Consider the following 13,698-nt stretch of genomic DNA (forward strand, 5'->3'; position numbering starts at 1 on the left):
CCTGTCAGCCTCAGCACAGTAGCATCTGGAAGGAGGACTATTGTCCAGGGTCTCAGTGCATTCCCAAGCCTTCCCCAAGTGATCTGCCACATCACAGATCTGGTTGTCTCCCCAAAGACAAAGTCTTGCCCTTTAACCAGGTCCCTTTGGGGAAAACCAGGGATGTGAACTCTGCAGAAGTTTGTGTCTGTGGTGCAGCTCCACAGCAGCATCATGTGCCAGCAGCGTCTGCAAGCACCAGTGTGCTCGTCAGAGACAGTGGCAGCCCTGGTGTGTGGCTCCCACAGAGCAGGCTGGCCACACAGAGGCAAATTGGCATTTCAGGATGTGCTGATATATCTCTCCTGTCCTGATCTGCACAGCTGGAGTGACCAGCTTGACTTGACTTACGCTAATCCGATAGGCAGCGAGGAGTCTTCTTGTCCTGCCATGTCTCCTCATGGGAGTCTGTGGTACTGCCAGTACAGCACCGTCCAGCACCAGCACTTACCACATGCTTATTAATGGGAAAATTAGGAGAAATGTACCCGGCACGTCCGTTGTGCCGGGCATCACGGGGCTGGCAGCCTTCAGGAAGTGCTGCAGCTCATAAAGTGGAATGAGAGGACAGCATCATCTCATCTCTCCTTTGCAGCAGACAACAAGAGGGTGTGTCCTCTGATTGAGCACTGTGCCCACATGCTGTGTTGAGTGCCGGGGTCTCAGGTCTTCTGGGGAAGGCAGGGAACCAGAGCCCTGCAGCACACGAGCCTGGAGGATTACCGCAGCCCTTCAGTACCGAATCCAGAGATCCCGACGTGACCCAGAGCAGAATGTAGGACAACCTTGCATCAGGCCCAAAGTACATACCTGCCTTTTAAAAACAATCAGCAAGTTTGATTACAGCACAGCGTGGCAGGCTGAGCGGGGAGACAAACAACATGACTGGTACTTATTATCGGGACTGTAATTATGCCTGCAGGTCCCATGCTGCCTGCATCCAGCGCGGGAAGGGTTGTACCAGACATGATGAAAGATCATCCCTGGCCTGAAGAAAACAGAATCTCATTTAAAACATCCCGGGAGGGCCAGCCAAATGGGGATGGTGTAAGGGACTGAAGCTGGGAAAAAGCGGGGTGAGTTTGATTACAGATAAGGCTGCCTGCTTCCTGGAGGGTGTCACGGAGCCGGGAGGGTTTGCTGGCACCTCTTCCGCGCCACCAGTGGGAATGGGCATGCGGGGCGTAGAGGCAAGACACGACAGCGTTATAGGCTTTGAGTCGAGGAGGAGGGAGGTGGGCTGCAGCTATATATATACATTTATATATATGTATGTGCGTGTGTGTGTGTATATATATATCCAGAAGGAGAGGGAGGAGAAGGCTCCTTCCCCAGTGGAGGATGGGGCACGCAGAGCCCTCTGCCAACAGCCGAGACCACGGCCCCCGGCGGAGCAGGCGCTCCCCCCGCCGTGTCCCCGCTCTGCCGGGGCCGGTGCCGGTGCCCGCCGCGCGGTGTCACTGCCGGCCCGGCGGCCGCGCAGCGCGGGGCTGCGGGCTGCAGCCCTGGGAGCCGCCTGACCCCTTCCCTCCCGGGGTGAGCAGCCTGACCCTCTTCCCTCCGCTGCCCCGCAGATCCCGCGGATGCTCCGGGAGCGCTCCCGGGAAGGGGCGGCCCGCGGGGCTGAGCACGGCCGGGGCCGGGAGCGGGGCCGGGAGCAGCCGCCTGTCCCGGCCCGGTGCTGGCAGCAGGAGTCGACAGCGGCACTGCTTGGTGCGAGGCCCGGCCCCAGGAGAGGAGAGCAGCCACAAGTGACTAACCCGGGGCCGGGGCAAAGCCGGGCCGTGTGCCAGCGGTTGCGCTTTGATTTATTAGCAGCGTTATTGATTTTCACCTCTGTCTGGGCGCCGGCTTTGGAGCGGCTCCCAGCTGGCTGCTCTCCATCTGCTGCCGCCTCGCCAGCCCGCTGCACCTTTCCCGAGCGGGAGGCGCTGGAAGGCTCAGGCCTCGCTCTGCTCGTGGCGAAGACACATCTGGCGTTCCTCGGGTTGCCTGCTGGTAATTACTGACGCGGGACATCACAACTTTCTGGTTACAGATGGGACTTCTGCACTACTAGAAGGGTCTCCGGGGCAGTTGGTGCTATTTTTGGCGCTTGCTGGATCCTCTTCTTTGGGTAGGGAGAGGCTGATTTCTGCAACCCGCAGGCTGAACACACTTTTCCCTCAATTTTACTTTGAAGAAGTGCTCTTTAGGCTGTAGGCTTGGCGAGCTCTGTTCAGGAATCTAGCCATAGGGAGAAGAGACGTCTCTCAATCCCCCAGCAATCTCTGTGAGCATGGTACTAACTCACTCACCGAGGAGAGCCAATTTCTCCTTCTTGCCAGAAGCCTGTAGAGCAGGGTTGCTGCAGGTGGGTCTTTCTTCCTAACCAAGAGATATATCTGAGCCAGTAACCTTGCTCTCACAATGCACAAAGGGCAGCATTTAACCATGTAACATTTTCAAGCAATCTTAACTTAATTATCCTTGAGCAGATTTTAATAGCTTTCTCTGCTTCCTCTGGCTTTGAATTTGGTAATTAAAGAGCCTAAAATTTCATATGTTTCTTTATGATGCCTGAAATTTACTGCAGAAATCCATTTTCTCCTCCAGTTTGAACAAGTTACCAGATCTAATATGAGATGACAGGCAAGAATTCCATACAGCAGCTTATATGCCAAACAGTGTCTCTGCAGGCACCTGCCCTCCGAGACAACTCACTCAGGGTAGTTTTGGAAGGAAAAGCCCCTTATTCCCTAGGCATACTTAATCTCCAGCACCCCTGTGCTGTTTGTATTTCTGTGCACAATTGCTCTGGCATGTTTTCAAAGCGCTTTGTAAGCACTAACACCCAGTGGGCCTGGGAGTGGTGGGCGGTCAACCTGCAACTGGTGTTTGCATGGGATGGTGGTGCAGCCAACAACAGTCCCTCAGGCAGGGCAGGGAGCAAAACACACGAGGAGCCAACCTCCTCCCTTCCTTAAGCTTCCTACTCTATTCGTTGGGATTTTTACCTTTTAGGCGTGTTCCTTAGTGTTTACAGAGTCCCCTCCCCAGATACAGGTGTCTCAGTGTGAGCAATATGAGCTGCAGTGGTACAGTTTGCTATCATTGTTTCTGTGCAAGTTTGCATAGTTTTTCGTTCTCCTTGAGTGCTTTCACAGATTTACAGAATTCTGTGACAGTCTTGCTTTTGGATTAAAAAAAAAATAAAATTCTGGCACTCATCTTTCTAGAAAGAAGCCTCACAACATAATTGGAGCACACCCAAGAGGCTCAAAATCAGAAGAGAAATTAAAATATCCTGAACTTGATTTTATGTTAAAGCTGGCAATTTTCAAAGCACATTTTAAGTGCAGGGATAGGGAATTAGTGGGGTTTTGATACATTTCTTGATTTTGTGTTGGAAATAACTGTCTCAGCGCAGTTGGAAATATTGGGTTCCACCACGTGTCTAATGCAGAACTGGTCTGTGCATAATGGTTATTTAGTTTTGGAGATTTAGAGATTAGGCTGATTTAGTTTTGGAGACTTCTGGGCCCAGAGATGCAAGCAGGCATTGTCCTGGTTGTGCATTATGCCACCAAACCATCTCAAGCAAAGTTCCCCTTCCCAAGGTGGGTATTAACAAGCACCACTTCTTTTAGTGCTTGCCAGTGCCTCTCTTCACCCCCTCCTCTTCACCAGCTGTCAGTTTGCTAGATGGCTTCTGAATGTGGCAGGTGGACGTGATTTCCTTTCATGACCATCGCAGCATCTCACACCAGACCCTACTGACCACTCTTTTGGGAGGAGCAAAGTTTGGTGCTGCTGGGTAGAGTCCTGTGGGGTGACAATGGTTTGGGGGAGGTTGAAGATCTTCCTCCCAAAGCACAGCCGGAGGCCAGTGCCAGACCCCCAGCATGCAGGGGACTTAGTGTGGTGTCTGTCACCAGCCAGCTTGGGCTGGAGGAGGGCTGCCCCATGCGTGAGACCATCTGACCCTATGGGGCTGGGCAGGAAGAAACTTCCTGGAGATGAGCACCTGGCAGGGATCCTCCTGCCTGGAGGGAGGCTGTGAGCAATTTGTGAACAGTAGGTTGCTGAACTATGAAGGAATAATGCAGCATCTGGACAAAACATAAGCTATGCAGTCATTTTAGCTGCCTTAGTGCTATAGTCCTGCTTGCTTGAGGTATTTAGGAGATGAACCAATTTCTGCACTCCCACAGACAAATTAAATGGTGCTGTGTACCTCAAATATTGTATAACAAGTTTATTAAAGGCTGGAGAAGGCTTGGGCTGCTATGAACAAAGTTGTGGGCAGAGATGTGGATTGATTTGAATGCATCTACATGATATTTTTGTATATAAGGGTGTGTAAAACCACCTTTACAATTGGCAAAGTGGCCTTAAGTTCTAAAAATAAGTCAGACTGGGTACAAGGAAGCAATGTTTCCCTGTGAGGATAGTTGAACCCTGGAGCAGGTTGCCCAGAGAAGCTGTTTGCTGCTTCGTCAGAAGTTTTCAAGACTCAGGTGTATAAAGCACTGAGCAACCTGGTCTGGCTTCATTGCTGACCCTATTGCCAGCAGGAGGGTAGGCTGAGATCCCTTGAGGTCTCTTCCAGGTCTGAATTATTCCTGATCCTGTCTCCATTCCTGGGAGGATTGGGTTTTGCCATGCAGCCGTGGCTCAAGCGGTCTGTGTGTGCACACCCACGCAGCCACGGCTCACCCCTTCCCTCCCTCCCTGAGCAGCTGCTTTGTCGCTGGTGGGTGATGTCATCCATTTGCTTACTTAAGAGAGGCATCATTAGTGAGTAAGTAATTTATGTAATGCTGCTGCTAGCGCAAATGAAGGTAGAGCCGGGTTAAGCAGGCCCAGGGCAATGAGGGCACCCTCTGCACGGTGGGCTATGGAGAAAATTGCTGCAGGAGGCCAGCAGGCCAGATTACTGGAGATCAGAGGATCGAGGAAGGCTGGATTTGTTTCCTATTCACCACACCCTTCGAGGCAAAGCTGCAGTGGGAGAGGGTTTTTAGTCTGTTGCCATAAAGTAGCTCAGTAAATGCCTGTTCCCTGTCAGTGCCCTTTACCCAAAATGACCTGCTTTTGGTGATCAAATGCAGGCTCAGTTTATTGAAAAAATTACTTTTAAAAATCAGCCACTGTTGTAAGATCACTTTTTCTCTTTGCCTATGTGGATTTCTGTGTCAGTTTTGCCTTGTGAGACTGGACCAAACCCCAGAGCTGTTGAGGCACCACAGCAGCTGAGGACTGCAGGGTGGGGGGATATATGGACCTCGCAGCATCAGGAGAAGCTGCTCTGCAGTCTTGAGGGAAAACTTTAAAGGCAAAACTCAGGAAAAGAGGGAAGGAACTTCTTGGATGTTGTTTGAGCAGTAGAGACGCTCTGGTGATTTCTTCTCCTCCACTTGAGTGCTATTACTGCTTATGCTCCAGTGGAATAGAAATGGTGGTGCTCTTCTGGGGCAGAAATGGTGCACAACAGAGCATTTGACACTGAGAAGGTATCTCAGACCAAACAGAAAAGAAGATGAAGGAAAGACAGCAGCTAGAGAGGGCACATGTCACCCAGTCTCTTGACTGTACCATAAAACTTACCTTTGGAGATGTGAGTCAGACTCTGGATTCTCATGAGGGAATTTGGAATGTAGACAGCTTATACCTATCATAACTCGGGTCAGAGTCTGACCCTTCCCACCCTGTGTAATTAAGCAGATGATGTTCCTGCCCAGATCAGCCTACACAGCATTGGTTTGCTCATGTTGCTTGTAAAGGTCTTGTTTGGATGAGCACACAGGACTAGGTGGTCAGCAAGGAAAAGAAGTGCAAACACAAAGCCCTGTGGTAGTCAGGGTAATAATCATTGCTCATTGGCTCACTAATAAGGATTTTGCTGCTGTGAGAGAATAAGTGTTGTTGAACAACCTCCTAAAAATGACATTCTCTGTAAGGAGGGAAATCAAACATTTGGAGGAGAGGAAAACAGCGGAACTGGTGAACCCCATAAACATTATTGATTGTCAAAGTTCTGAGATGTTATTAGGAAAGCTGTCAGGTGGCTGAGGGACGGCAGGGAGACAGCTTCCAGCAGGGTTCAGGGCATCACGGTCTGTTTCCCTGCTGATCTGAGACCCCTTGGTGGGAATCTGACAGCCGTGAGCACTGAGCGTGTGCCGGCTGCAGGCGTGGGAAGCCACCAGTGCCAGCTGCGAGTCACAGGAGCACTGCTGGGCATGCAGCTGGGGTCAGGGTGGAGCGTGCCCTGAGGCGATGGGTCTCTTCTGCCAAAGCAGGAGCACGGCGGGAGCCAAGCTGCGAGCTGTGCAAAGAGAAATGACAGCAGCGGAGATGTGCCACGAGTGCGTGCATTTCTGCAGAGAGACCCTAATGGGATCGAAAGGAGCGATGATGGGAGAGGAACACCTTTGAACCACGTGAGCTCTTAGGCTTTCCCAGGAAAGGAGCAGCTGAGAGGGCTGTGGAGGCTTGCCTTCTGCATCCACCCCCACCCTACCCCTGCAAAGAGGCAGCTGGAGAGGAGAGAGGGGATTTTCATCCTGCCAGCATCTGCCAAACACTACATCTTTGCTATAATTTGGGTTAAGGACAAAGGATCCCCAGCTAACCTGGAAGATTCCTGTTCCCAGTGTAAATCCCACTGTGATTCCCACCATACAGAGCTGGGTATTAACCTAAGCCTACACCTCAGCCTAACGTAGGCACACCCCTATCAGCAGTTTCGTTTGTGCGTTTAATCACTAGTTCATGTTCCACTGGGAACTCATGCTGGCACCTGATCCTTCTGGGCACGATTCCAAAGAAGCTGGGAGCACACCTCTGGCCCTCAAGCTGGAGCCCACTGAGATGAAGTAGTGGAGAGGATGGGCTTGGGATCTGGGGAAGACCCCCCTTCTTGCACTCATCCTGGCTGATGAACACAGCCTGCACCCCCTCCCTAGGGCGGCCTGACTGATTTGGGAATCCATCCCTGGGCACTGTCCTTGAGGCTGTCTGGCCAGGGAGAGCTGCTCTCTCCTTGGCTTGTCTTTTGGTACATTTTTGGGCATCTCCAAGGACTGCACTCCATTGTGTTCGGCCAGTCTGAGAATGAAAAAAATCATACAGAATTTAAAAGTAAAAATATTTGTTACTATACAAACCTAAGTGCACAGTTACTGCTCTAGGTATTGTTTTTAAGCAAAGCTATTCTTATAATCACATTCATTAGCAATTAACAGTTATGTATGGAAATCTTGCTACAGATACGTATGTTGCTGCTTGATTATAATGACAAATTGCAAAAAAAGAAAAAAAAGGAAAAAAATAGGAGTTCTCTTTGTTCTACCTCTCTTAAGAACTTTTTAACCAAGTAAGAACTTGGTTAAATCAGTTAACCACCATCCTACACTTCAGAATAATGCTGCTAAAAATGAAACATAGAATTACCCTGTCAATTTTCTGTCGCTCACTTGCGATTCAAGCTGTCCTTCTGCAAAGCTTTTAGTTTCCATTAAAATACCTTGCTGCAAATGCCTGCTGCAAATGGAGTTGCAGCAGCAGCAGCAGCAGTGATCAAACCCAAACTGGTCCAGTGCTCATCTCCTTCAAGCACACCCTGACTGGCCAGGGCTGTCCTCCTCACCGTTCACTCAGGGGCAAGTTTTGCTAATCCTCCCTGAACAGACCCTCTTGTGGCAGATCCTGTCAGGAGCACAGCCTCGCTCTCCTGCCTGCATGCCCAAACTGTGCCCCATGGGATGTCCAGCCCTCCCGGGCTATGCCAGGGAGGCTCATGGTTACTCCATGGCCCTGGCATGGTTTAGCAGGGCTGGCTGCCTACCCAGCACAGCCCCCCACATTGTGCACTGAGATGGCTGTGGAGCTGCCTGATTTATGCTGGTGCTGGGAAACAGGGAGCTGCCAGATAGGTTTTCCTGGGAGCTTTGTGAGGGTACTGGGAACTTTCTGTGAGCCTCAGGAGTGAGCCAGGGAGGGGTACAAATGTGACTGAGAACAATCACCTCTCCTTCCCAGCAAGTCTCTGGTGCTGGAATTCAGCTGGGCTTGGCTCAAGTGGCACAAAGAGCAGCCCTGGCAAGAGGCCACGTATGTGCACGAGAGGGCCAGAGTGAGAGAGACATGGGCCAGTGTTCTCAGCACGTGCTGTAAGGAGCCAGCTGACTCTGGGAAAAACAAGAGGTGCAGGTCAGATCTAACACAGGACCACTCCTTCCATGCCAGTGAGAATCCCTCCAGGAACACGATACTGGGATTTCTGTCTCAGGCAAAGAGTCCTTGTCAGTGTTTGCAGGACATCACAGGTTTTGATTGTGCCTTATCTAGCAGATGGGAGGCAGTGCTATTTAGGTTGTAATACACGTTCAGGTTTGCTTGGGCTATTTTTGTGCTGGAGGAAAATTTTTCTCTGCTAGATCATGAAGAGACCTGCTCTGCTCCCATCTGTTTGAACAGGGAGTGTCTTTGATCAATTGGCCAGGCAAGCTGGCTAAAACTCCCTCTGAGATTCTGCTCCTTCAGTCCTGAGAACTTCTAAGTTTTATCTTTGAACTGTTGGGATCAAACAGAGAATTTTTTAGAAGCCTGAGGAGAGTCTAGAGGTGAATTTGTTTCTAGTTTTAGCTGGAAGACCCTGTGCATGTGTCAGCTGGCACGCAGCCATGCCCAAAGCCACCTGAAGCACTTTACCCCATAGAAACTCTTAGGCTTTCAGTTTTATGCCTTCAATCCACAAGCTGTCACTCTGATTTTTCGGGCAGTCACTCTGCTGAATGCTAATTTTAGGATTTCATGTAAAGTTTGTAACAAAGCTTGGCCTTGCTTTTCCTCCACAGGTGAAATGTCTATACATCACATCACTAGTGCCAAGAAACTTGTGCCAACTGAAACCAGTTTAAGTTGTGGTGCAGCCTCCAAGCAGGCCTCGTATGCAAATTTCCATGCCTGGTTGGAGCAGGCATAATCCAATACCAGCAGCAGTGACCATTCCTAAGGACAGACCGAAGGCAAAGCTCATCAGTGTTTGCCACCACACCAGCACCTGCCAGAGCAGTTATAATGTCGAGGACAAGACATTATAACCTGGTGTGGAGATGTTCAGGCACAGGTGGAGCCTGGTGATGAAATCTGAGTTGTTTCTGGAGGTTAAATAGCTGGTTACAGGCTGAAGGTAACTGTGAACCAGGGGTTTTTCTGGGGAGGGCAGCAGGCTATGACAAAAAGGGATGTCTTGGTCCTTGAAGATGCCACATTCAGATTGAGCAGTAATAATTTTCAAATAGCTAAAAGCCTTCCCATGGGCACGGGGCACATGACCTTGCAGTAAAACTGCCTTGCTTCTAGCTATGCAGTCTATTCCTGTTCATTTAAAAGCTGCTGTGTGCCTTTGGTGCTGCTGACAGTGAGAGCTGGTCAGGGCCAAACCCTTCCTCCGGTTCTACCCAGGGGCTCACTTTTGGCCTGTAAAATTTGGTGGGCTATTTTTTCAGCAGAAACTGTCAATCATGTTAAGAAATGTGGGGGGCATATGCTACTGCTAGGCAGAGATCATCGAGATTTGGGACTGGTTTTGTTGTTGTCACCTCTAACCCAACCTGCATCAGGGAGATTTGCTCACTCCTGGGCCTTGCCTCGTCGCTGCATAGGAAGAAATCTCAGTGCTCCTGGCAGTTCACCTCTGCTTGCAGAGATCACCGCATGCTTGGTTCCAAACTCCCTCGGAGTGCAAGGAGCTCGACTTTGCTTTGATAGCCTGTTTTCCTTCCAAAGGCTGCTGTGACTGCAGATGAAAGGCATGGGTTTCAAAAATAACACCCCTCCCTGAAAAGAGAGTTTCTAACTTTCTCAGAGAGCCTTAAAACTTCTGCTAGGGTCTCAGGAAGCAAAAGCAGTGGTGTTAGGAATGAATGAACGAATGAATGAATGAATGAGATGAAACATGCCTTTTCCACCACTGGAGCTCACCTGTGCTCAGAGGTGTTGTGCCTGGGACTTGCCCATCACAAGCCTTTGGGGTGAGCAGTGACTCGTCCCCCATTCCGCTGTTTGCACCTCCACATCTGCCTGTGTGTTTAGCGTGGCACTCCAGTGAGAGTAACAGGTTGTTTATTCAGTGAATACATTACTGAATAAACAACCAGTGCATCAAAAAGCTCTGGCTGGTCCTGCTCTTGGTGAATGGCATTGGTGGTTTCCTTGCAGCCAGCATGCAGCATAGAAGGAGGGCTTGATTTTCCACAACCGTTTTTCTGAAGTGACCCACACACCCACTTGAGGCAATGCCTGAGCAGATGCCTAATCTGAAACATGCTGGTAAAACTACAGGAGCACCAGTATTTTAATTTTAAAAGAAATCGGACCATCTTATAGTAAGTTGAACACCTTTTACTTTAGAGTGAGTAGGTTCCTCTTTTTAAGTTTTCTCATTGCACAGTTATTAAGAACAGACTTCTGTGACTCTTACATTTTGTCTTCTTCAAGCTGGCTGCTAAGTATGTGTTTAAAAACCCCAGGTGTGTGTCTGCAGGTTTGTGTGTGGCAGGGCAAGTGGAGTGAGAGCTGGTAATAGAGATCAGCAGGGGATCTCGATTTCCTGCTCTTTCCATCACTTTCAGATACCTCTAAAACAAGGTGCTCCACGGCCATGCAGTGCGATCTGCAGCTCTGAGCCTGCATTCTATCTTTGTCATTTCAATTTCTTCCTTCTCTTGCTGACCTGAAGGACTAATCCCTTTTCTGTGCCTTGCTGTCAGTCAGTTCCTGCAGCACAGCGCCTGACTCCTGTCGTGCCTGAAATACAGTTTAACCAGTGACATGAGGTCTTATTCTTCAGCCCAAAACCTGAGAGGACAGCTCAGTGTGTGTAATCAGCTCCCAAAACAGTTGTGAGTGGAATATTTATGCATCCTCCACCCTTCCTAGACACATCCATCGTTAAATCGTCCCCAAACATGCTAAGAGTGCACACACACGTATGTTCACCCTATTACAGAAGAATCACTCATTATGGATTCCAGGACTTGGCATTTCTCAGGCATGAGGTGAGCATCCTGCTGGGCACCAGCTGCGCACAGGCTGTCATCCCTCACATCCCGCATCACTTGCTGCGCTCTGGTTGACCTCTGCCAAAATGTTGCCCCAGCAATCATGCCACATTTGGCTGTGTAAAGGGTGCCAGAGCCCTCAGGCAAGCAGAACACTGTAGCATTGCCTGTGGTAAGTGCAGGCTCAGAGAAGTGGCCAGGTCCTTGGCTGCCAAAACCTGTTAGGGCTGTGCTAACCTCAGAGGAGCTACCTGCGTTTGCAGCGCATAATCACCACTGAGGAATCAGGGCCCTTAATGGGACAGATGGTCGTAATCTACTCCTTATTGGATAGTTGTGCACATCACAAGTAAGACTTGCTGGACTGTTATAGGCAATCAGCAGAGACCTCAAGGACTAAGTGTCAGAGGAAATTGAATGATTGCTGCCTCCGCAGCTGGTCCCTCCCACCAGGCTGGAGCAGATGGCAGGCGAGGAGCTCTCCGTATGGTACCTGTTTGGTCACTGGAAAGAAGGCCATTTCTCAGGACACTTACAGCTTCCATAAAGAATAAATAAACCACCCAGTGAGCTGAATAATAGCTCTAATAGCTATGAAATACCTTAAAGAACAAATGTGCAGGTAAATCCTGTCACAAAGCCATCTGACTCAGGATTCTGAAACCCCAGTGAGAGTTGACCGATGTGTTTCTGCTGAAAACAGCATTCCTCGATGGTGTTACGATTTTGTTACACTTGGTATCATAACTCAAACCTGCATTTATCTGTCTTTGTCAAGCACCAGTATGGTATGGAGGGAGGAAAAAAAAAAGATCTGTTGTATAAGCTCAGTGAACACTTACTGCAACTCAATCTTTCTTCTTTCCCTTGTGCTCTTGCCTCAGCCATTTTTGAGCTGGCCCTGCTACTTTTTATAGTGTCATATTGCCCTTGGGTGTCTATCTCCACCTTCCAGCCTTCTCTTGCTAGCATACAATGAACATCAGTTCAGTGCCAAAGATCAGGCCCCAGGAGCCAGTGTGCTTTTTTGGCCACTCTCTGTGTCCCTTTTCAAATCCTCAGCAAAGCCTTTCAGTAGAGATAATGAATTATTCTGCAGAAGCCAGTTCAGTTTCTGGAACGCTGGACTCAGACATCACAGAACTAATCCTCTTGTAGCCCAATCACTGAAAACACATTTCTTCCCTTCAGCTTCCTTGCATTTCAGCTGCTGGTCCAGGACTAGGTTCATTCTGGCTGAGCTGTGTTTCACGAATCATGACAAGCCACTTTTTTCAGAGATCATAATCATTCTAATCTTGTATCATTATGTCCCAAAGCATCAGTAATGTACTAGATAAATATTTGAAGCAGAAAAGAGACCTCAGCTCCCTGTGGCTGCACTGGGTTAAATTCTGACCTTCTGTTTTGAGCTCTTCTCCAGTCTAAAGTTTGAGTGTGTGGCAGGCACAGATGATTTGCTCGGAGCAGGACTGAAATGACAGTAAAGAGAGGGTGAAGGCATCCCAAGCCAGGTTCTACTCTGATGCATGCATGGGTGAGGTCCTGTGCTGTCATGAATGCAGTGAGGTCTGCACAGCTTGGTGATGTATCTTACACTGAATATCCAGTCCTTCAGGGTAATAGTTACTGACCTGCAGCCACCAGAAATGTACTTCATCAAAAGGAAAACACCCGAAACATTAAATCACCAGGTCTGCTGTTTGACCTTCTAGAGTGGGACTCAGTCTACCTTGCACACACATGTGCTCTTTCACAACAGGACACTGACTGCTGCTGCACTGTTTGCTTTAGCCTGTCTGGTCCTCCGCAGTCACCAGACCAGCAACAAGATGTGAAGAGGGCTTTTTCTCCACCTGCTCCTTCTGCACAGGGCAGTGCAGCCCTCTGTGAATTGGAGTAGCTTCACAGTTGTGCAGGACCCACACTCCTGGTGGGCACCAGGGTCTGGTCCCAGACCCTCTCTACACCACATTTCATATGACGATGTAGGGCTGGGCTTTGAGGAGGAGCCAGTCACATCCAGAGGCTGGAGGGAAAGCTAAGATGGCAGTCAGACTCTCTGCTTCGAGTGTTGTAGGTTCTCTGCCACTAGTATCTCACTCCAGAAGTTACATTTCCCACCAGAATTAGGGCTGTGTGTGCACTTCCCTATCAGAAGCACTCAGAGTGTCAGAGAAAGCTGGTCACTGCCTGCAGGAATCTGTGCTGGACTGTGCTCACAAAATGAAGATGGTATAAGCTGCCAGGCCATGAAAGCATACTGTGTGTTTATGTCCCCTTTGCTGACAAGAGATTTTGCTTTAGCAATAAGCAGATGAAAGTGGAACAGGTTATTTGTTTTGCATTTGACTTTTTGTCAGTAATTTTTTCCAGGGGAATCAGTCTTGTTCTGCTACCTGCTGCTGAAACAGGTCCTCAGAGAGAACAGTGCCTGCGGCCTTCCCTCTTCAGGAGAGTAGCCTGATCCATCAGGTTTCTGTTTCACCTTCTGCTGGCACTTGAGGCTTGACTGCATGAAAAAATAAGACAGCATCGACACTTATGGAATATGTTATTTGGGATAATTGGGGAAAAGCAGTCTCAGAGCAGAATAAGAATGTCCTTG

The sequence above is a fragment of the Coloeus monedula genome, assembly GCF_965178545.1.
Source record: "Coloeus monedula genome assembly, chromosome: 2".
NCBI classification, from domain to species: domain Eukaryota; kingdom Metazoa; phylum Chordata; class Aves; order Passeriformes; family Corvidae; genus Coloeus; species Coloeus monedula.